Source organism: Mustela erminea, chromosome 6 (assembly GCF_009829155.1).
Source record: "Mustela erminea isolate mMusErm1 chromosome 6, mMusErm1.Pri, whole genome shotgun sequence".
Classification (NCBI taxonomy): domain Eukaryota; kingdom Metazoa; phylum Chordata; class Mammalia; order Carnivora; family Mustelidae; genus Mustela; species Mustela erminea.
The window spans coordinates 89,655,652-89,678,309 of NC_045619.1; the positions used below are offsets into that span (position 1 = coordinate 89,655,652).

The window sequence follows — 22,658 nt, forward strand, 5'->3', positions numbered from 1 at the left end:
TTATGCATGTGTTCAGCGACATGGACTTCATTAAGGGCACTAGCTACGACACTGTTAAAGGTCCAGGCATTCTTGACTCTATTAGACTCAGAAGCCCAAGTCACATTAATTCTAGGCAACCCTTCTATATTCCCCAAGGGAACCTTCTATAACCTATGGGCATAACAGGTAAAACAAATTAACTAGATGTGTCTATTGATAATATATTTCTAAAGCAATTGCCAGTGGCGGTGGCCCTTCCAGTTTTCTTTTCTGCTAGTATAGCTATGAATGTCCTCACCCACCATGACTGTTGGACTAATCCCAACGTGATTGTTGGAATAATCCCAAATTCCTAGCCTTTCCTGTGGAAACCACCAAAAGGGAACCTGTCCAACTGCCTTTTTTTCAGTTGAAAACAATAAGTACACCACAATATCAGCTAAATCAAGATACAAAGGGCCTTCATTGGTGATATACTGGCTATCACTAGGCCCACCATCTCACCCTTTAATAGCCCTGTCTGGCTAGTGTTAAAACTGGCTGCCAATGAGTAGAGATTTACGTTTGATTATCAAAACTTAAATGCACAGGTTTTTGCCATTAAGATTTTCTGATATTATACAGATGATAGATGCCATCTGAAAACCTCAGGACACCTACTTTGCTGTTCTAGATAGAGCCAACATGTTTTACTCAGTCTTTATAACTGAAGACTCACAACCTTAATCTGATTTTCATTTTGAGGGCACCAGTGTACCTTTACTCCACTGCTCAGAGTTATCTAAATAGCCCCACCATCATCTATAATCTATTCAGACAAAATCTAAATTTATTCAGTTCTTTACTGCTCCCTTTCTATTACCAATATATTTTCTTTTTCTTTCTTTCTTTTTTAAAGATTTTATTTATTTATTTGACAGACAGAGATCACAAGTAGGCAGAGAGGCAGGCAGAGAGAGAGGAGTAAGCAGGCTCCCTGCCAAGCAGAGAGCCCAACTCGGGGATCGATCCCAGGACCCTGAGACCATGACCTGAACTGAAAGCAGAGGCTTAACCCGCTGAACCACCCAGGTGCCCCTAGTCTGGACTTTCTAATTAAGTTTTTCTTTTCAGCTTATCTCTGAATTCAGGCAAAGACTCTTTGGGCAAAGCATTTCATGGTATGAACTGAAACTACTTCTCAAGCAGTAAAGAATAACATGAGCCAGCAAGATCCCATGTGATTTACCCCAAAACAACAATCAACATGACTTTACTGCCCACCTGCACATACCCACTGACATTGTGCCAAATTTCCCTTATATAAACCAAGAAGTGTTTTTAGCACTTTGGAGACAGTCTTTGAGATGTTATTCTGCTGTCTTCTGGTGTTGACCTCACTGAAATAAATTCTTTTCTTGTCTCACCATCACTTGTCTCTCTGCCTTTGGATTGTCTGTGGTGAGTGGCTGAACCTGGCCTGTGTGGGATCCGTAGAGCCAGATGCTCCTTGGCTACATTGCAGCCCTGAAGCAGGCCTCCACAACCTGCAAATGAACGGATGTGTATGGGTTCCAAAAAAAGCCTATTTACATAAAATAAGAGACTGGTTTGGGAGCTGAAGTTTGCTGAACCTTACTTTGGACAAACAGGTTTATTTATTATACCTTAAAGCAGTCTTCTTCTACTTCCTCATTAGTGTTTACTGTTTTCTATTTAACAATTATTTGCTTTTGTCAATAACTGAAGCTATTTTCTTATTCCTTGTTTCATATTATTTTTACGTTTCACACTTAGAGAGACCATCCATGAAGAATATTTTTCTTTTGTATGGAGGTCAGTATTCCTTTTTATCTATATATCCAAATTTCCTTGCAACATTCATTTAAGAGTTCATCTTTCCCCCAGCTTTGTTACAAATCAGATCGTTTTGTGTTTGTGAACTTTTTGAGCCCTCTGGCCTGTTCCATTTTTCTATTTCTCTATCCTTGTCCCAACCAAGAGTGTTTATTTAACAATAGATCTTAAAAGTAAATCTTTAGGAGTGCCTGGGTGGCTCAGTGGAGTAAGCCTCTGCCTTCTACTCAGGTCATGATCATGCTTAGCAGGGAGCCTGCTTCCTCCTCTCTCTCTCTGCCTGCCTCTCTGCCTACTTGTGATTTCTGTCAAATAAATAAATAAAATCTTTTTTTAAAAAAGTAAATCTTTATATAAGCTAGTCAATTCCTGCGACTTTGGTCTCCATGATTATCTTTGCTATATTTACCCTATGAAATTCCTCATTGCTATGTAACAAAATAAGACACAAACTTTATGTCTTAAAACAACAAAATTTACTGTTCTTTCCCCTCTTGCAAGATAGCATGTGAAAGAGCTGAGAAGGCAGATACTAAGGAGAAGAAACCTGAAGCCAAGATGGCTGATGCTGGTGGCAGGATGAAGAAGGGTAAACTCAAAGCTAAAACACCAAAGGAAGGGAAGCCCCACCACAGCCCAAACCCTGTGCTAGCCAAGGAATTGGCAGATATTTCCCAAAGGCTATGTATTCCAGAAAGGCTATGTACAACAGGAAGTATTCAGCAGCTAAATCCAGAGTTGAAAAGAAAAAGAAGAAGGTTCCTGCTACTGTCACAAAACCAGCTGGTGGTGACAAGAGCTGTGGTATCTGAGTGGTTAAACTTCCCCAAGTGCCTAGGTATTCTCCTACTGAAGATGTGGTTTGAAAGCTTTTGAGCCATGGCAAAAAAAAACATTTCAGGCAACATGTGAGAAAACTTCAAGCTAGCATCACTGGTGGCACCCTTAAAAAAATTATTTATTTGCTTGAGAGATAGAGAAAGATAGAGAGCATGAGTGGGGGAAGGGGCAGAGGGAGAAAAAGGAGAAGCAGACTCCCTGCTGAGCAGGGAACCCCCTTCAGGGCTTGATTCTAGGACCCTGAGATCATGATCTGAGCAGAAGGCAGATACTTAACTGACTGAGCCACAAAGGTGCCTCTCCTGTCACTATTGTGATCATCTTCATTGCACTCTACAGGGGCAAGAGGGTGGTTTTCTTGAAGCATTGGAACAGTGTGGCTTGTTACTTATGACTGGAACTCTGACCCTCAACTGAGTTTCTATGAAGAACACACCAGAAATCTGTCATTGCCATCTCCACCAAAATTGCTATCAGTATTGTGAAAATTCCCAAGCATCTCACTGATGCTTATTTCAAGAAGAAGCTGTGTAAACCCAGACACCAGGAAGGTGAGATCTTCAAATGGGAAGAAGAGAAATGTGAGATTATGGAGCAGTGCAAGGTTGGTCAGAAAGCTGTGGACTTTTCTGGAAACATTGAAACTAACAAAAAACCATCAAAACCATAAAAAAACCTGAAATCTTGCCATTTGCAATGATGTGGATAGAACTAGAGTGTATTACGCTAAGCAAAATAAGTCAGTCAGAGAAAGAAAATTCTCATATGATCTCTCTGATATGAGGAATTTGAGAGACAGGGTGGGAGTTCGTGAGGGTAAGGGAGGGAAAAATGAAACAAGATAGGACCAGGGAGGGAGACAAACCATAAGAGACTTTTAATCTCAGGAAAAAACTGAGGGCTTCTGTGGGTGAGGGGGGTGGGTGGGAGGATAGGCTGGCTGGGTGATGGACATTGAAGAGGATATGTGCTATGGTGAGTGCTGTGAACTGTGTAAGACTGATGGTTCAAAGACCTGGACCCCTGAAACAAATAATACACTCTATGTTAATTAAAAAAAAAAAAAAAAAAAAGGAAAGCTGTGGACTCGGAAATTTTGCCAAAACTCAAAGCTGTTCCTCAGCTCCAGGGTTACTTCCGCTCTGTGTTTTCTCCCACAAATGGAGTTTACCTTCAGAAACTGGTGTTCTACATTTCTTACAAAGAACTTCATTAAATAACTGATCTGTTAAAACAATGAAGACAACAACAAAACAACAACAAAATTTATTATCCTCCAGTTCTGTGGGTCTGAAGTCAAGGACGGTATTTTTGGGCTCTTGTTCAGACTTTCAACGCTGAAATCAAGGTGTCAGCTGGCTGTGCTCTCATCTGAAGTCTGAGGTCCTCTTTTTTTTTTTTTTTTTTTGTTCTTTTTTTTTTTCAAATATCACATTTTATTTTATTTTATTTCATTTTAAAAATATTTTATTTATTTATTTATTTTACTGCAGTACATTGCTATAATTGTTTTCTTTTTTTTAAATTTTTTCAATTTATTTATTTTCAGAAAAACAGTAGGAGCACTGGGTGTGGTGAAAAAAATAATGAATACTGTTTTTCTGAGGTCCTCTTTGAAGCTCATCTGTGTTGTTGGCTGAATTAAGGCAATTCTGTCCTTAGTTACTCGGCTAAGAGCCCCCTTTACCTGTTTGCAAGGAGTTGTTCTTAGCTCCTTGTAGTCACTTTCTGTTGCTTATGTGTTTCTTTTTTTTCCCCCCTTTCACTTTACCATTTATAAAGCCATACAATGGGTTGCAAAGAAAGGAAGCAGCCATATAGGAGGAGGCCAGCATTGGTGTATTATACATTCATGTCTGGGGTAGGCAGCACAGGTCAGGATTTATACAAGGTGGCACTTCATCTTTAGAGCCAGTAACAGTATATGGAGTTTTCTGAGTTTCAAATCTTTCTTTCTTTTCTGTCACTAGTTGGAAGAAAGCTTTCTTTTTTAAGAGCTCATGTGATTAAATCAGGCCCACCCACATAATCTCCTTATGTTAAGTTCAACTGTGCATATAATCTTAATCATGAGTGTAATGACTCATCATAGTTATAGGCTTCAGAGAGTAGGGCAGGTCATCTTTGGGGAATTACTTTAGAAATTCTGCCTACTGCAGTCTACCCTCTGGCTTCCAAAGATTCTCTCTGTATCAAATGCAAAATACGTTTACCTCCTCCTGTGGTTCTCTCATTCCATTTTCAGCATCAACCAAAAGTCCAAAATCACATATAAATGTTGTCAGCTCAAAGATTCCAGATCCTCTATTCCTGGTTCCCTCTTCTTTAACAATTCTTCCCTCATTTTCCCTCTCCTCTTGCATTTTACTATAAGCAACAAGGAGAAACCAGGTTGTGCCTTTAATAATTTTCTTGGAAATCTCCTTGGCTAAGTATCCAAGTTCAAAATCTGCAAATTCTGCCTTCTGTATAACTGAAGGAGACAGCTCCACAAACTTTCTGACAGTACATGAGAAGGATTTTCTTCTTCCACTTCCCAGTAACATGTTCCTCACTTGTTTCTAAGCCTTTACCAGCTGCCTCTTTTGCATGCCCATTTCTAGAACAGTCTATTATTTATTTATTTATTATTTATTCATTTGCCAGAGAGAGAGAGAGAGAGCACAGGTAGTCAGAGTGGTAGACAGAGGGAGAGGGAGAAGCAGGCTACATGGTGAGCAGAGAGCCCGATGTGGGGCTTAATCCCAGGACACTGGGATCATGATTGGGCTGAAGGCAGACACTTAACCAATTGAGCCACTTGGTGCCCCTACAACAGTCTCTTTAAGGCAATTTAGATTTTTCTATCCTGTTCCTCAAAATGTCCCCAAACTCCAACCCCTGCCCAATTCCAAAAGTAACAGTTTTAGGCATTTGCAACATCTTCCTTCTAGGTACCAAACTCTCTGTGTTTATTTTCTCTTGCTGGATAAGAAATTACCACAGATTTAGTGACTTATACAATACCTTTTTATCATTTCATAGTTTTTTAGGCCAGAGATCTGGCATGTGATGATTGAATTCTCTGTTCAGGGTCTCACAAAGCCAAATTCGAGATATCAGTTGGGTTGGGCTCTCTCCTGGAAGCTGTTGGAAAGAATCCTTTTCTAAGCCCAGTCACATTGTTGGAAGAATCCTGTTCCTTGTGTCTGTGGTTGAAGGTCCTTGTTTCCTTGCTGTTGTCAGCTGTAGGCTACTCACATTCTTTCTCACATGGTTTCTTCCATCTTCAAACCAGCAAAGGCTTTTAGAATATTTCCAACACTTTGTCTCTCTTACTTCCAGTTCTGACATGACCTAGAGAAAACTCTCTTTTTTTCCTCTTTTTGAGAAAGCTCTCTTTTAAAGCCTCATGCAATTAGATCATACCCACCGGGATAATCTCTCCATCTAAACATGGACGGTGTTATATAATTTAAAATAAGTGCAGGTTTGATATCTCATCAAATTCACAGTTTCTGGTGACTAGGGTAGTACATCTTTGGAGGACATTTATTTATTTATTTATTTGACAGAGAAAGACAGTGACAGACAGTGACAGTGAGAGAGGGAACACAAGCAGGGAGGGTGTGAGAGGGAGAAACAGGCTTCCTGCAGAGCAGGGAGTCCTATGGGGGGCTATCCAAGGACACTGGGATCATGGCAGACACTTAATGACTGAGCCACCCAGGTACCCCTGGAGGCTATTTTAGAAATTCACCCTATCTCAACCTTGAAATCATAGAAGCTATTAGCCAGTTTCCAAAAACGAACTGCCCACATTTTTTTTTTTTTTAAGATTTTATTTATTTATTTGACACAGAGAGAGATCACACATAGGCAGAGAGGCAGGCAGAGGAGAGAGGGGAAACAGGCTCCCTGCAGAGCAGAGAGCCCCATGCGGGGCTTGATCCCAGGACCCTGAGATCAGGACCTGAGCTGAAGGCAGAGGCCCAACTCACTGAGCCACCCAGGTGCCCCAAACTGCCCGCATTTTGATTAGACTTTCCTAAAATCTATAAATCAACTTGGAAAGAATTATTATCTTACAATATTGTATCTTTTAGGCTGTTTGCATGGTTTATCTCTTCCATCTGTTTGTAGTAATTTCTGTATGGAAGTCTTGAACATCTTCCCTTACGTGACTCTTTGAGTATTTGATTTTACTAATGGTATTATAAAGGGTATCATCTAAGCAATTCTAATTTTTTTTTGTTAGCATATATAAATACAACTGATTTTTGTATGTTGTCCTTGTGCCCAGCACAATGATATATTTGTTTTTTGGGTTTGATGACTTAGTAGCAGATTTTTGGCTATGTTTTATAAATTCTATGATGTCATCTATGAGTAATAATTTTACCAATTTTTTTTGCATCATTTGAAATAATCATATGGTTTTCCACCTTTGTTAATTAGATGGCCAACACTGGTGACTTTCTAGTATTAATACTATCTTGTTTTCCTAAAATAAATTTGATTTGGTTGAATTGTATTATTTTTATTTATGTATAGCTGGATTTAAGTTGGCAATACTTTATTTAGGAATTTTCACTTATGACCATGATAATGATTGTCTTAGAATTTATGCTAGTATCTTTTCAAGCTTTGGCTCTTTGTATCAAGGATATACTGTTTTCATATAATCTGAGCCATAATTGAATTTGCAGTCCTACTCAGGGTAGATTAACTCTGATGAAGCTTATTTACGTGGTTTTCTAATATATACATCTGTTCCCTAAACTTCATTTGAAATTATTATATATTTAGGACTTGATGCAGTACAGACTTTCTATTGCACTCTTTTGCTCAGGATCAACAATGATGACAGAAAAAAATACCAGACTAGAGTATGGTCCCTAAGACAGTTTTTGGAAAAATTTTAGCAGAGTACAGAGTAAAACTCTAGATCCTTCAGCAAATAAGATGATAAACATTGATAGGGTTTGAGGGTAGAAGGAGTTCTGGGAAGAATACTTTGGAAGCTTTCCAGGGTGAGCATGGCACTGTTTCAGATGGATATTGACAAGAAATTAGAGAGAGTATAATTGTCTTCAAGCTTCCAAGAAAGAAGTTTTAGAATTCTAAAAATACTGTGTTAACTGCAAAAATTATATAAATAAAACAGTGTTAGCAGAGTTTGAAGTGGGTAAGGGATAATGAGATATATGGATAAATTGAATATGAAAAAATATTCAAAGAAGCCTGGACAGTAAAAATAGAAAGACTTTCAAATTTAGAAAAAGGGAAAGGGAAAAGTGATAGAGGAGAAAGAAATAGTGCCATATTCCCAGAAAGAAAGAGCAAAACAAACAAACAAAAAGGATAACACTCAAAAATATCACTCCTTTAATTGCTTAGATTTGTGGAGGAATCTCTGTTAATTTGTCTTGTGTTTCCAGGCTTGGAATGACCCCTCAAAATTAGTGCTTTGCATAAAATTAATTTGAACAAAGTGTCTTCATAATACTGGATTTTCCTATTAATTGATATGGTTTGCCCTTCATAGTTTATTTTCCATAGTTACTAGATGTTTTGAAAGTCTTTTAAAAGATGTATTACTATTTACTTGGTTATATCACAGTTATAATTGAAAATTCGAATTGTTTTTTGCTGGTATATATAAATACAGTGATTTTTGTATATTTATCTTATATCTAGGAAATAGCTACAGTTTATTTTTAATTCTGAATTTTTTCCTATGGATTCTTTTAGATGTTCTATGAACAGAATTATGCCACTTATAAATAATTAACTACAATTTCATATTTTCTATCTATTCATTTTCCCTTCATTTCATTTCTTGGTTGATTTCCCTGGTTGAATCTCTAATACAATGATAATACAGATGATATCCATCTTCATCTCTGGAGAATGCCTTTAATATTTCAACTTTAGTATGATGCTTGCAGTTGATTAAGGCAATTCTATTTATATTTTTCTAGAAATTAAAAAAAATAAATGGGTATCACATTTTATCAAATGCTTTTTATGCACAAACTGAGAAAATCATGATTTTCTTCCTTTGCTCTGTTAATTGGATGACTAGCTTTGGTAGACAGAATGATGGATCCAGAAGGATATCCACATCTTAATTGTTTCAACTTGCCTATATTGGAAAATGAGATTAGGGTGGCAGATGGAATTAAAATTACTAATCAGATGAATATAAAGTAGGGAGATAATCCTGAATTATTTGGCTAGGCCCAATATAATCAACAAAGGGACTTCAAATGTAAAAGAAGAAGATAGAAAACTCAATGTGACTGCCTTTTTTCCACTGTATATTTTTTCCTGTTTTGTCGAAGATTATTTCACCATAGCGTTGAGGGTCCATATCTGGGCTCTCTACTCTGTTCCACTGGTCTATGTGTCTGTTTTTATGCCAGTACCATGCTGTCTTGGTGATCACAGCTTTGTAGTAAAGCTTGAAATCTGGTAACATGATGCCTCCCGTTTTATTTTTGTTTTTCAACATTTCCTTAGCGATTTGGGGTCTCTTCTGATTCCATACAAATTTTTGGATTAATTGCTCCAGCTCTTTGAAAAATACCGGTGGAATTTTGATCAGAACAGCATTAAAAGTATAGATTGCTCTAGGCAGTATAGACATTTTAACAATGTTTATTCTTCCGATCCAAGAGCATGGAATGGTCTTCAATCTTTTTGTGTCTTCTTCAATTTCTTTCATGAGTGTTCTGTAGTTCTTCGAGTACAGATCCTTTACCTCTTTGGTTAGGTTTATTCCCAGGTATCTTATGGTTCTTAGTGCTACAGTAAATGGAATCGATTTTCTAATTTCCCTTTCTGTATTTTCACTGTTAGTGCATAAGAAAGCCACTGGTTTCTGTACATTGACTTTGTATCCTGCCATGTTGCTGAATTGTTGTATGAGTTCTAGTAGTTTGGGGGTGAAGTCTTTTGGGTTTTTCATATAAAGAATCATGTCATCTGCAAAGAGAGAGAGTTTGACTTCTTCATTGCCAATTTGGATGCCTTTTATTTCTCTTTGTTGTCTGATTGCTGTTGCTAGGACCTCTAATACTATGTTGAACAAGAGTGGTGAGAGTGGGCATCCTTGTGGTGTTTCTCATCTCAACGGGAAGGCTATGAGCTTTTTCCCATTGAGGATGATATTTGCTGTGGGTCTTTCATAGATAGATTTGATGAAGTTCAGGAATGTTCCCTCTATCCCTATACTTTGAAACATTTTAATTAGGAACAGATACTGGATTTTGTCAAATGCTTTTTCTGCATCAATTGGAGGACCATGTCGTTCTTCTCTCTTCTCTTATTAATTTGTTCTATCACATTGATTGATTTGCAAATGTTGAACCATCCTTGTAGCCCAGGGATGAATCCCACCTGGTCATGGTGGATAATCTTTTTAATGTGCTGTTGGATCCTGTTTGCTAGGATCTTGTTGAGAATCTCAGCATCCATATTCATCAGTGATATTGGTCTGAAATTCTCCTTTTCGGTAGGGTCTTTGCCTGGTTTGGGGATCAGGGTAATGCTGGCTTCATAGAAAGAGTCAGGAAGTTTTCCTTCTGCTTCAATTTTTTGAAACAGCTTCAGGAGAATAGGTGTTATTTCTTCTTTAAAAGTTTGGTAGAATTCCCCAGGGAATCCATCAGGTCCTCAGCTCTTGTTTTTTTGGGAGGTTTTTGATCACCGCTTCGATCTCGTTACTAGATATCGGTCTATTCAGGTTGTCAATTTCTTCCTGGTTCACTTTTGGGAGTTTATAGTTTTCCAGGAATGCATCCATTTCATCTAGGTTGCTTACCTTATTGGCATATAACCGTTGATACTAACTTCTGATGATTGTTTCTACTACCTTGGTGTTAGTTGTGAATTCTCCCTTTTCATTAATAATTTTATTAATTTGGGCTTTCTCTCTTTTCTTTTGGACAGTCTCTTCAATAAACAGTTCTGAGAAAACTGGACAGCTGTATGTAGAAGAATGAAACTCAACTATTCTCTTACACCGTACACAAAGATAAACTCAAAATGGATAAAAAACCTCAACGTGAGACAGGTATCCATCAGAATCCTAGAGGAGAACATAGGCAGTAATCTCTTCGATATCAGCCACAGCAATTTCTTTCAAGATATGTCTCCAAAGGCAAAGGAAACAAAAGTGGAAATGAACTTTTGGGACTTCATCAAAATCAAAAGCTTCTGCACAGCAAAGGAAACAGTCAATAAAACAAAGAGGCAACCCACGGAAAGGGAGAAGATATTTGCAAATGACAGTACAGACAAAAGATTGATATCCAGGATCTATAAAGAACTCCTCAAACTCAACAAACACAAAACAGACGATCATATTAAAAAATGGGCAGAAAATTAGCAAGACAGGAAACAACATGTGTTGGAGGGAATGTGGAGAAAGGGGAACCCTCTTCCACTGTTGGTGAGAATGCAAGTTGGTGCAGCCACTTTGGAGAACAGTGTGGAGATTCCTCAAGAAATTAAAAATACAACTTCCCTATGACCCTGCAATTGCACTACTGGGTATTTACCCCAAAGATACAGATGTAGGGAAAAGAAGGGCCATCTGTACCCCAATGTTTATAGCAGCAATGGCCACAGTCGCCAAACTGTGGAAAGAACCAAGATGCCCAACAAACGAATGGATAAGGAAGATGTGGTCCATATACACTATGGAGTATTATGCCTCCATCAGAAAGGACGAATACCCAACTTTTGTAGCAACATGGACGGGACAAGAAGAGATGATGTTGAGTGAAATAAGTCAAGCAGAGAGAATCAATTATCATATGGTTTCACTTATTTGTGGAACATATCAAATAGCATGGAGGACATAGGGAGTTACAGAGGAGAAGGGAGTTGTGGGAAATTGGAAGGGGAGGTGAACCATGAAAGACCATGGACTCTGAAACACAATCTGAGGGTCTGGAAGGGGCAGGGGGTGGGAGGTTGGGGGAACAGATGGTGGGTATTGGAGAGGGCACGGATTGCATGGAGCACTGGGTGTGGTGCAAAAACAATGAATAATGTTACACTGAAAAGAAATAAAAAAAAAGAAAAAAAAGAAAAGTCAATGTGAGTGATGTAGAATGAGAAAGACTGAAACAGCCATCGCAGACTCTAGAAATTGATTTTCTTCTTCCAAACCTTTCAGAAGGAATGCAGTCTTGCCCATGTCTTGATAATAGTCTCCAGAGAAGCATTTTCGACCTGCTAATATATCAAAATATAAGATAATTAATTTGCGTTGTTATAAGTCAGTGTTTATGGTAATTCATTATGGAGAAATTGGAAACTACTATACTGACATTGACTGATTTTCAAATATTAATCATCTTCTATTCCCAGAATAAGCCAAATTTGGTGATCTCAAATGCTTTGTATTTATTATTAGATTTACTTTGATAATTTATTATATATAGCTTTTGCTCTTATGATCATAATAATGATTTTATAATTTTTCTTTCTCATAATATCTTTTTCAGGCTTTGGCATCAAGGATATATTGGCATCACAAAATTAGAATAAGTATCATAAAATAAAAAAAAATTAGAATAAGTATCTTTCATAGATTTTTCAACATTTGGAAAGAATTTGGATAAGATTGGTATTTTCTTCTCTAAATCTTAGTTAGAAGGTCCTGGTGCCACCTGGGGCTGCAGTTTACTTATTGGGAAGATGCAGTATTATGAATTCAGTTTATTTAATCAATATATGATAATTTAAATCCATTGTTTCTTCTAGACAGGACTTTTTCTGACTACTTCCAGAGTAGTTTCAGCAACAATATCCTTATGATTCCCAGAGACCTTTTACTTTAATAGGAAGGATTTATGACACACATCATGAAATGCTTAGAAAAACTATTGATCTAGCTGAAAGATACCATGAGATACTGGTATCTGAAATCTTAGCAAAGCAACCTTTTAAATCTCATCTCTATTTATATATTATGATGTGCAGCTAAAAGAAATACTGATGACACTTTTGACATTTTTCCTGGAAATCTCCTTAACTAGATTAAACACTTCATTAGATACATTTCTATATTGTACATTACATCAGGCAAGGGATTTCCCAATTTTTATGCCACTATACAACAAAGTTTCCCTGTGTTCCAGGTTTTATTTTTAATTACTGAGAAAACTTCATTGAGGGGGAGACAAGATGGCGGGGAAGTAGGAGGAGGCGCCCTTTCAACCTGTACCGTAAAGTGAGCTGATTACCTTCCAAAGAACTCCGATCACCCACGAAAACAGCCTGAGATCAGTATTATACACGTCTGGATCTCTACCGGAACAGAAGACGCCAGTGGGCAGAAGCGTTCCAGGGTGCACCTTGACTGCACCACAGTCGATACGTACAGCACACCCATTTAGCCGTCTCTCACCAAAATGACTAGGAGGAGTAATGCCCAACAGAAGAAAAATACAGAGGATGGACCTTCTGCAACAGAGCTAATGGCTATCAACATAAACAATATGTCGGAAAGAGAATTCAGGCTAACAATTATCCAAATAATAGCTAGGTTGGAGAAAGCCATGGGTGACCAAATGGAATTGATTAGGGCCAAATGAAAAATGACAAGAGATCATGTTTTCAATATAGGGAAGAGCTGAAAGCTACCAAGGATGAGCTTCACAATGCTCTCAATGAGTTCCAATCTAATCTAAATTCTCTCAATGTTAGAGTAACCGAGACAGAAGATAGAATTAGTGATCTGGAGGACAAAGAGATAGAGAGAAAGGATCAGGAGGAACCCTGGAAAAAAAAGCTTAGAAGCCACGAAAACAGAATCTGGGAAATAAATGATGCCACGAAATGTTCCAACGTCAGAATTATTGGAATCCCTGAAGGGGAGGAGAAAGAAAGAAGTCTAGAAGATAGTGGAACAAGTTCTTCATGAAAATTTTCTGGATCTCGTGAATGGAACCAGTGTTCATGTACTAGAGGCCGAAAGGCTTCCCTCCAAGATTACAGATTCTCGAAAGTCCTTGAGACACCTAATATTAAGAATGAAGAATTATAATTGTAGGCAGAACCTCTTGAAAGCAGCTAGGACAAAGAAGATCCTTACGTACAGAGGAAAGCCCATCAGAATAACGTCAGACCTGTCCACAGAGACCTGGCAAGCCAGAAAGGGCTGGCAAGATATATTCAGGGCACTGAATGAGAAGAACATGCAGCCAAGAATACTTTATCCAGCAAGACTGACATTCAAAATGGATGGAGAGATAAAGAGTTTCCAGGACCGGCAAGGCTTAAAAGACTATGCAACCACCAAGTCAATGCTGCAGGAAATATTAAGGGGGCTTCTTTAAAGGAGGAAAAAGCCCAAGAATAGCATTGTACAGAAATATAGAGACAATCTACAGAAAGAGAGACTTCAAAGGTAACACGATGTCAATAAAAACGTATCGATCAATAATCACCCTCAATGTGAATGGCATAAATGTGCCCATAAAATGGCAGAGGGTTGCAGACTGGATAAAACGACAGGACCCATCGATATGTTGTCTACAAGAGACCCATTTTGAACCTAAAGATACACCCAGACTGAAAGTGAAGGGATGGAGAAGCATCTTTCATGCCAATGGGCCTCAAAAGAAGGCTGGGGTAGTGATTAGCATATCAGACAAATTAGATTTTAAACTTAAGACTGTAGTCAGAGATCCAGAAGGACACTATATCTTTCTTAAAGCGACTATCCACCAAGATGATCTAACGATTGTAAATATCTATGCTCCCAATATGGGAGCAGCCAATTACATGAGAAAACTGTTAATCAAGATAAAGAGTCATATTGATATGAATACACGAATCGTTGGAGATCTTAACACGCCTCTCTCAGAAATAGATCATCGAAGCAGAAAATCAATAAAGAAACAAGAGCATTGAATGACACATTGGACCAGATGGACCTCATAGGTATATACAGAACATTCCACCCTAAAACAACAGAATACTCATTCTTCTCAAGTGTACATGGAACTTTCTCCAGAATAGACCATATACTGGGTCACAAATCAGGACTCAACCGATACCAAAAGACTGAGATTATTCCCTGCACATTCTCAGATCACAATGCTCTGAAACTGGAGCTCAATCACAAGGAAAAGTTCAGAAGGAACTCAAACACCTGAAGCTAAAGACCACCTTGCTTAAGAATGCTTGGATCAACCAGGAGATCAAAGAAGAACTGAAACAATTCATGGAATCGTAAATTCCATTATTCAAATTTATTTTTTAAAATTATTTAAATATTTAATATTAATTTAATAATATTAATAATTTAATTAATAATAATTTTAATAATTTAATAATATTAATTTAATTAATATTATTAAATTAATAAAATTATGAATAAAACGGAGAGATCACAACTAACACCAAGGAAATAGAAACAATCATCAGAAGTTACTATCAACAGTAATATGCCAATAAGTTAAGCAACCTAGATGAAATGGATGCATTCCTGGAAAACTATAAACTCCCAAAATTGAACTAGGAAGAAACTGACAACCCGAATAGTCCAATATCTAGTAACGGGATAGAAGCGGTGATCAAAAACCTCCCAAAAAACAAGAGCCCAGGACCTGACGGATTCCCTGGCGAATTCTACCAAACTTTCAAAGAAGAAATAACACCTATTCTCCTGAAGCTGTTTCAAAAAATTGAAGCAGAAGGAAAACTTCCTGACTCTTTCTATGAAGCCAGCATTACCCTGATCCCCAAACCAGGCAAAGACCCTACCGAAAAGGAGAATTTCAGACCAATATCACTGATGAATATGGATGCTAAGATTCTCAACAAGATCCTAGCAAACAGGATCCAACAGCACATTAAAAAGATTATCCACCATGACCAGGTGGGATTCATCCCTGGGCTACAAGGATGGTTCAACATTCGCAAATTAATAAGAGAAGCGAGAAGAACCACATGGTTCTCTCAATGATGCAGAAAAGGCATTTGACAAAATCCAGCATCCGTTCCTGATTAAAACGCTTCAAAGTATAGGGATAGAGGGAACATTCCTGAACTTCATCAAATCTATCTATGAAAGACCCACAGCAAATATCATCCTCAATGGGAAAAAGCTTCCAGCCTTCCTGTTGAGATCAGGAACACCACAAGGATGCCCACTCTCACCACTCTTGTTCAACATAGTATTAGAGGTCCTAGCAACAGCAATCAGACAACAAAGAGAAATAAAAGGTATCCAAATTGGTAATGAAGAAGTCAAACTCTCTATCTTTGCAGATGACATGATTCTTTATATGAAAAACCCAAAAGTCTCCACCCCCAAACTACTAGAACTCATACAACAATTCAGCAACATGGCAGGATACAAAGTCAATGTACAGAAATCAGTGGCTTTCTTATACATTAACAATGAAAATACAGAAAGGGAAATTAGAAAATCGATTCCATTTACTGTAGCACTAAGAACCATAAGATACCTGGGAATAAACCTAACCAAAGAGGTAAAGGATCTGTACTCAAGGAACTACAGAACACTCATGAAAGAAATTGAAGAAGACACAAAAAGATGGAAGACCATTCCATGCTCTTGGTTCGGAAGAATAAACATTGTTAAAATGTCTATACTGCCTAGAGCAATCTATACTTTTAATGCTGTTCTGATCAAAATTCCACCGGTATTTTTCAAAGAGCTGGAGCAATTAATCCTAAAATTTGTATGAAATCAGAAGAGACCCCGAATTGCTAAGGAAATGTTGAAAAACAAAAATAAAACGGGAGGCATCACGTTACCAGATTTCAAGCTTTACTACAAAGCTGTGATCACCAAGACAGCATGGTACTGGCATAAAAACAGACACATAGACCAGTGGAACAGAGTAGAGAGCCCAGATAGGGACCCTCAACTCTATGGTCAAATAATCTTTACAAAACAGGAAAAAGTATACAGTGGAAAAAAGACAGTCTCTTCAATAAATGGTGCTGGGAATACTGGGAAGCTATATGTAGAAGAATGAAACTCGACCATTCTCTTACACTGTACACAAAGATAAACTCAAAATGGAAAAAAGACCTCAACGTGAGACAGGAATCCATCAGACTCCTAGAGGAGAACATAGGCAGTAATCTCTTCGATATCAGCCACAGCAACTTGTTTCAGGATATGTCTCCAAAGGCAAAGGAAACAAAAGCGAAAATAAACGTTTGCGACTTCATCAAAATCAAAAGCTTCTGCACAGCAAAGGAAACAGTCAAGAAAACAAAGAGGCAACCCACAGAATGGGAGAAGATATTTGCAAATGACAGTACAGACAAAGGTTGATATTCAGGATCTATAATGAACTCCTCAAACTCAACACACACAAAACAGACAATCATATCAAAAAATGGGCAGAAGATATGAACAGACATTTCTCCAATCAAGACATACAAATGGCTATCAGACACATGAAAAAATGTTCATCATCACTAGTCATCAGGGAGATTCAAATTAAAACCACATTGAGATATCACCTTACACCAGTTAGAATGGCCAAAATTAGCAAGACTGGAAACAACAAGTGTTGGAGGGGATGTGGAGAAAGGGGAACCCTCTTGCACTGTTGGTGGGAATGCAAGTTGGTGCAGCCTCTTTGGAGAACAGTGTGGAGATTCCTCAAGAAATTAAAAATAGGACTTCCCTATGACCCTGCAATTGCACTCTTGGGTATTTACCCCAAAGATACAGATGTCGTGAAAAGAAGGGCCATCTGTACCCCAGTGTTTATAGCAGCAATGGCCATGGTCGCCAAACTGTGGAAAGAACCAAGATGCCCTTCAACGGACGAATGGATAAGGAAGATGTGGTCCATATACACTATGGAGTATTATGCCTCCATCAGAAAGGACGAATACCCAACTTTTGTAGCAACATGGACGGGACTGGAAGAGATTATGCTGAGTGAAATAAGTCAAGCAGAGAGAGTCAGTTATCATATGGTTTCACTTATTTGTGGAGCATAACAAAGAGCATGGAGGACAAGGGAAGTTAGAGAGGAGAAGAGAGTTGAGGGAAATTGGAAGGGGAGGTGAACCATGAGAGACTATGGACTCTGAAAATCAATCTGAGGGTTTTGAAAGGGTTGGGGGGGTGGGAGGTCGGGGTACCAGGTGCTGGGTCTTATAGAGGGCACGGATTGCATGGAGCACTGGGTGTGGTGCAAAAATAATGAATACTGTTATGCTGAAAATAAAAAAGTAAATTAAAAAAGAAAACTTCATTGAAAAGTATTTAAATAAAAAAGGGTATAATAATTACTAAGCATCGTTGGAAGATACAATTCAGAAGAGAATCCAGTTTGAGCACAAAAAAATACCAATTATTTTCAACATAACTTTAAGAGAAAGCAAAATAGTGCAAATAAAACCACCCACATTATCTACATTGTCGTCATAACACATGATGGCATGTGTTATAAACAATGAATGATGACATTGCTATAACTGAGCAAGCCAGTTTAATTTGTGGAACTAATCTGACAGTACTTTTAAAGTTTGTCTGGCAACATGTAATTATTAAACAATTGAATTCATTTATGAAAGCAAATACTAAGAAATGCTATGCATCACTAGTTATCTGCTAAGAATTTGAGGTTTGAAAAAATGCCATTGACGGTCGAATTCCTTTTTTCATGAACAAGTCACTGGTTTCTCACTCAGATTTTCAGGTGGAGTCTCTAGATTCTGAAATTTTGTGACAAATAGGAAAGATGTGTGTTACAAATTACCACAATTCCTCAGCCAGATCCAACAGTTCATTAGGTATATTTCTTTACCACTAATTACTTTAGTGTGTATTTCCACTAAAAATTTTCTTACAAACCCAGAACATAGTTTCTCATTTTAGTAACTTCAACATTGATGCAATACTTTTGTGTTCTCTAAAACCTGTACCCTATATTGGCCAGAATTTGACCCAGAAAGATCCCTCATAAAATTTTATTACTCTAATACACGATCATATATTTCATTTAAAAACTTGGCATCTTAGTCTTCTTTATTTGAGAACATTGCTTCTGACCTAAAAAAATCTTTTGTGACATTGATAAATTTAAGAATACATTTCTCTTCCCATTTTTGAAAGTGGCAAGAATTTCCTCATTTGGGTTTTTTTTTTTAAAAAGATCTTATTTATTTATTTGACAGAGAGAGACACACAGAGAGAGGAAACATGAGCAGAGGGAGTGGGAGAGGGAGAAGCAGCTTTCCTGCAGAGTGGGGAGCCTGATGTGGGACTCGATCCAAGGACTCTAGGATCATGACCTGAGCCGAAGGCAGACACTTCATGACTGAGCCACCCAGGTGCCCCATTGGGTTTAAAAAATTTTTTTTCCTCATAATTAGATCCAGGTTATGCATTCCCTACTTAAGTACTTCATAGGGGACATTGTGTCCTATGAAGGATAAGTGATGAACTCTTTCTTTAAATTAACATATAATGTATTATTTGTTTCAGGGGTACGGGTTTGTGAATCATCAGTCTTACACAATTCACAACACTCACCATAGCACATACCCTCCTCAATGTCCATCATCCAGCCACCCTATCCCTACCTCCACTCCAACAGCCCTCAGTTTGTTTCCTGAAATTAGGAGTCTTTTATGGTTTGTCTCCCTCCTTGGTTCCATCTTGTTTTTAAATGATGAATTATTTTATTTTATTTTATTTCTTTTCAGTGCTCCAGAATTCATTGTTTATGCACCACACCTAGTGCTCCATACAATACGTGTCCTCCATAATACCCACCACCAGGTTCACCCAAACCCCCGCCCCAAACCCTCAGTTTCTTTCTCAGATCCACAGTCTCTCATGGTTTGCCTCCCCCTCCAGTTTCTCTCAACTCAATTCTCCTCTCCATCTCCCAATGTCCTCAATGTTATTCCTTATGCTCCACAAGTAAGTGTAACCATATGATAATTGACACTCTCTGCTTGACTTATTTCACTCAGCATGATCTCTTATAGTCCCATCAATGTTGATACAAAAGCTGGGTATATGATGAATTCTTAAGAGGCTAATTCATGCGGATTTCAAGTCCATTGTCTACACTTACAATGAAATTATTGTAGACTTGAGGCTTGATGTAGTACAGACTTCCTGTTGAAAGATGTGTTTTTGAGGTTTTGGTACAAATTAATATCTCCCCAGAATCTGTTTTCATCAAAGGGCTCTAAGTCTTTTTTTTTTTTTTTTTTTTGGACAATGGTACAAAATAGATGAATAGTAATGGCAGATAAAATTTATACTATGTCCAAGAAACCTGAGCAGGTTTTTCAACAAATAGTTGCCAATGTGCAAAATCAACATTAGGCAAGTGTGATGATCCAAGCCTGAGAAGGTAAATGTCAGGGTAGATGGTGGTGAGCAGGAAGAAAGAGACTTGATTTAATTTGGTCTGCTTTGCACCATATTCAGATGATACCACTTTGAGGAAGAAAACTGGAACTATGAGTGTTGCCAGATGTCCAGAAGGGTAATGGGATGATCAAAGATAGAAGGAATAAGTGTGAGGGTCAAGAGAGGAGAGGAGGAAGAAAAAGTAGACTCCATTAAGTATTCCAGAGTGCACCTGAAATTGTATTCAGAAAGGTGTTTTGCTAGGTTGTCAGTGAGGACATTCATTGTTTTCAGATTTCTAGAAAGGATGTTTTGGATGCCTGAGAATGATGCAAAAAACACACATTCTTAAACATTTTGTGATTTGCTCTGGGTTTTCTAGCAGGGAGGAGTCATTCACACTTAATGGGAAGACGATGGGGAATGATAGGAACTGATATAAACTGTGAGTAGGATAAGCCTAGATTGGGAAATTAAGAACTGGTGAAATATTCACAAGTTCCTTTTGTTGATTATGAAAAGCCAATGGTGGGGAGAATGTGTGTTTAAGAGAGATCTTTCTGACAGCATAATAATTAACAAGGACACTTGGAAGTTGGAAACACTGTTTCCCTTCCCTGTCTTCCCTTCTCTCTATCCCTTTCTTCCTTTCTGTTTACTTTCAGTGGGTGAATTCCCACAATTGTATGTGTCATATAGCATTTTTATGTGTTTTATTCATTGCCATTTCTCTAAAGTATAGCAGTCAATAAATGTCTTTGACATTTAAGTAAAACAATGGCCATTTGTTAGCAAAGACTGGATGTGGTCAAGGGAAAATGGGAGCTATCATTTAACTGAGTATGACAAAAGCATATGGACTAGATCTAGACTAGTGTAAAGAGAGACAGGAAGATCTTCAAAAAATGAAAAGAATGCAGAATACAATAAAAGAAGAAGTAACAATGCAGTACTCCTCAAAAGACAGATATAGAAATAAAACAATAAATTTGGAAACTATCCTTCTGAATGTTTACCTTCATAGGAGAACATTTTGTGATTTGCTCTGGGTTTTCTAGCAGGGAGGAGTCATTCACACTTAATGGGAAGACGATGGGGAATGATAGGAACTGATATAAACTGTGAGTAGGATAAGCCTAGATTGGGAAATTAAGAACTGGTGAAATATTCACAAGTTCCTTTTGTTGATTATGAAAAGCCAATGGTGGGGAGAATGTGTGTTTAAGAGAGATCTTTCTGATAGCATAATAATTAACAAGGACACTTGGAAGTTCTGGAAAGAACTTCCCTGGGTTTTTACTGCAGGAAGTACTATGAGATATTAAGTAAGGTACAGCTGAGTGATGGATATGCTTCACTTGTGTGTGTGGAAGTCGTATCTTCTTCTGTGGGTGCATGTTGCTTTCTGTGCAACTCTGTATACCCAGATTTCTTTGATTATAGAGATTTGAGACAATTAAGTACCTTTGTAGCTAAACACAATTGGAACTCACTTTCACTTAATTGACAAAGAGAATATAGGAGCATGTTTTTCCTACCCTCTCTCACAGCACTGTTATCCAGATTTAACTCTGTGTATCTGATATGTCAGAAGCACTATTTGTCTTGCTAATTTGCATTTCCTAATTATAGCACACTTGAGCATACTGATCTATTTGTTCTCCATTTTAGCTTTCACTCTCAGGTTTTGCCCAATAACATATGTTAACCTCTCTGTATTCAGTTCTTATACACATAGCCTGAGGTTTGAATTTCCAAGAAGTCATTCACATTCACTTGTCTTTATTTTTCATAGTATACTCCCTCCCTGATCCTTAAGAAAAGTTCTCTCCCTTTGTTTTATGCTTTCATATGAATTTCTATTGTATTAATTTATACATTCCTAATTTATTTCTCAGAAGCTTATTAAATGCTTGACGCTCTTCTTAGTCCTATGGAGTAGTGTTGAACAAACTAAACTTTTGTTCCCTTAGATCTTATTTATTGCGGGGAGGCAGAAAACCAGACAAAGAACAAAGACACAAAAAGCCAAGAAAATATCAAGTAGTGATAACTATTATGATGGGAATAGAGTCAAGTTATGTGACTGTGACTGAGGGGTACTTTGGTTTGGAAGCCATCAGAGACTCTCCTGAAGAGGTGATGTTGAGGTTGAGACTGAAAGGCAATAACGTATGACGGTAGTCACATGTACTGAACACATAGAAACCGGCTGCATCTCTATCTGGTGTTTGGTACACTTTCAGGATTCTAACACTGGGGAGTCACTGTGTACTCTTGTGTGTGCCTCAGCTCCCTGAAGGCAGAACGGGACAAGATGTTCCCTTTGGCGCTAGCTCCCAATCCTACTGGAACTCCCATTGCCCTAGGACGTCTCTTCAACCCTCATCAGTCTGTGTCTTGTTAACCCTTGTTTTGTGGAGATTCAGTTGTGTGTCCTTGTCCATGGCAGCCCAGGATAGCTGCAGAGGCTTCTACCTCTGAGCAGTGGAAGAGATGGGTCTGGTTTTGGATTGACCTTGATGCTTTACTCTAGAACCTGTCTTCAGGTGAAACTGCTTTTCTGGTTTGGTCTCAAAGCTAGTTTCCCTTCCAAATATGCTCCAAATAGAGTGGCAGTGGGGACCAG

General features: G+C 38.0%; 1 pseudogene; it reads left to right on the forward strand.

Annotated features, from left to right (window-relative positions):
- The first annotated feature begins 2,501 nt into the window (after positions 1 to 2,501).
- Positions 2,502 to 3,884, forward strand: LOC116592437 (annotated as a pseudogene).
- The last annotated feature ends 18,774 nt before the right edge of the window (positions 3,885 to 22,658 follow it).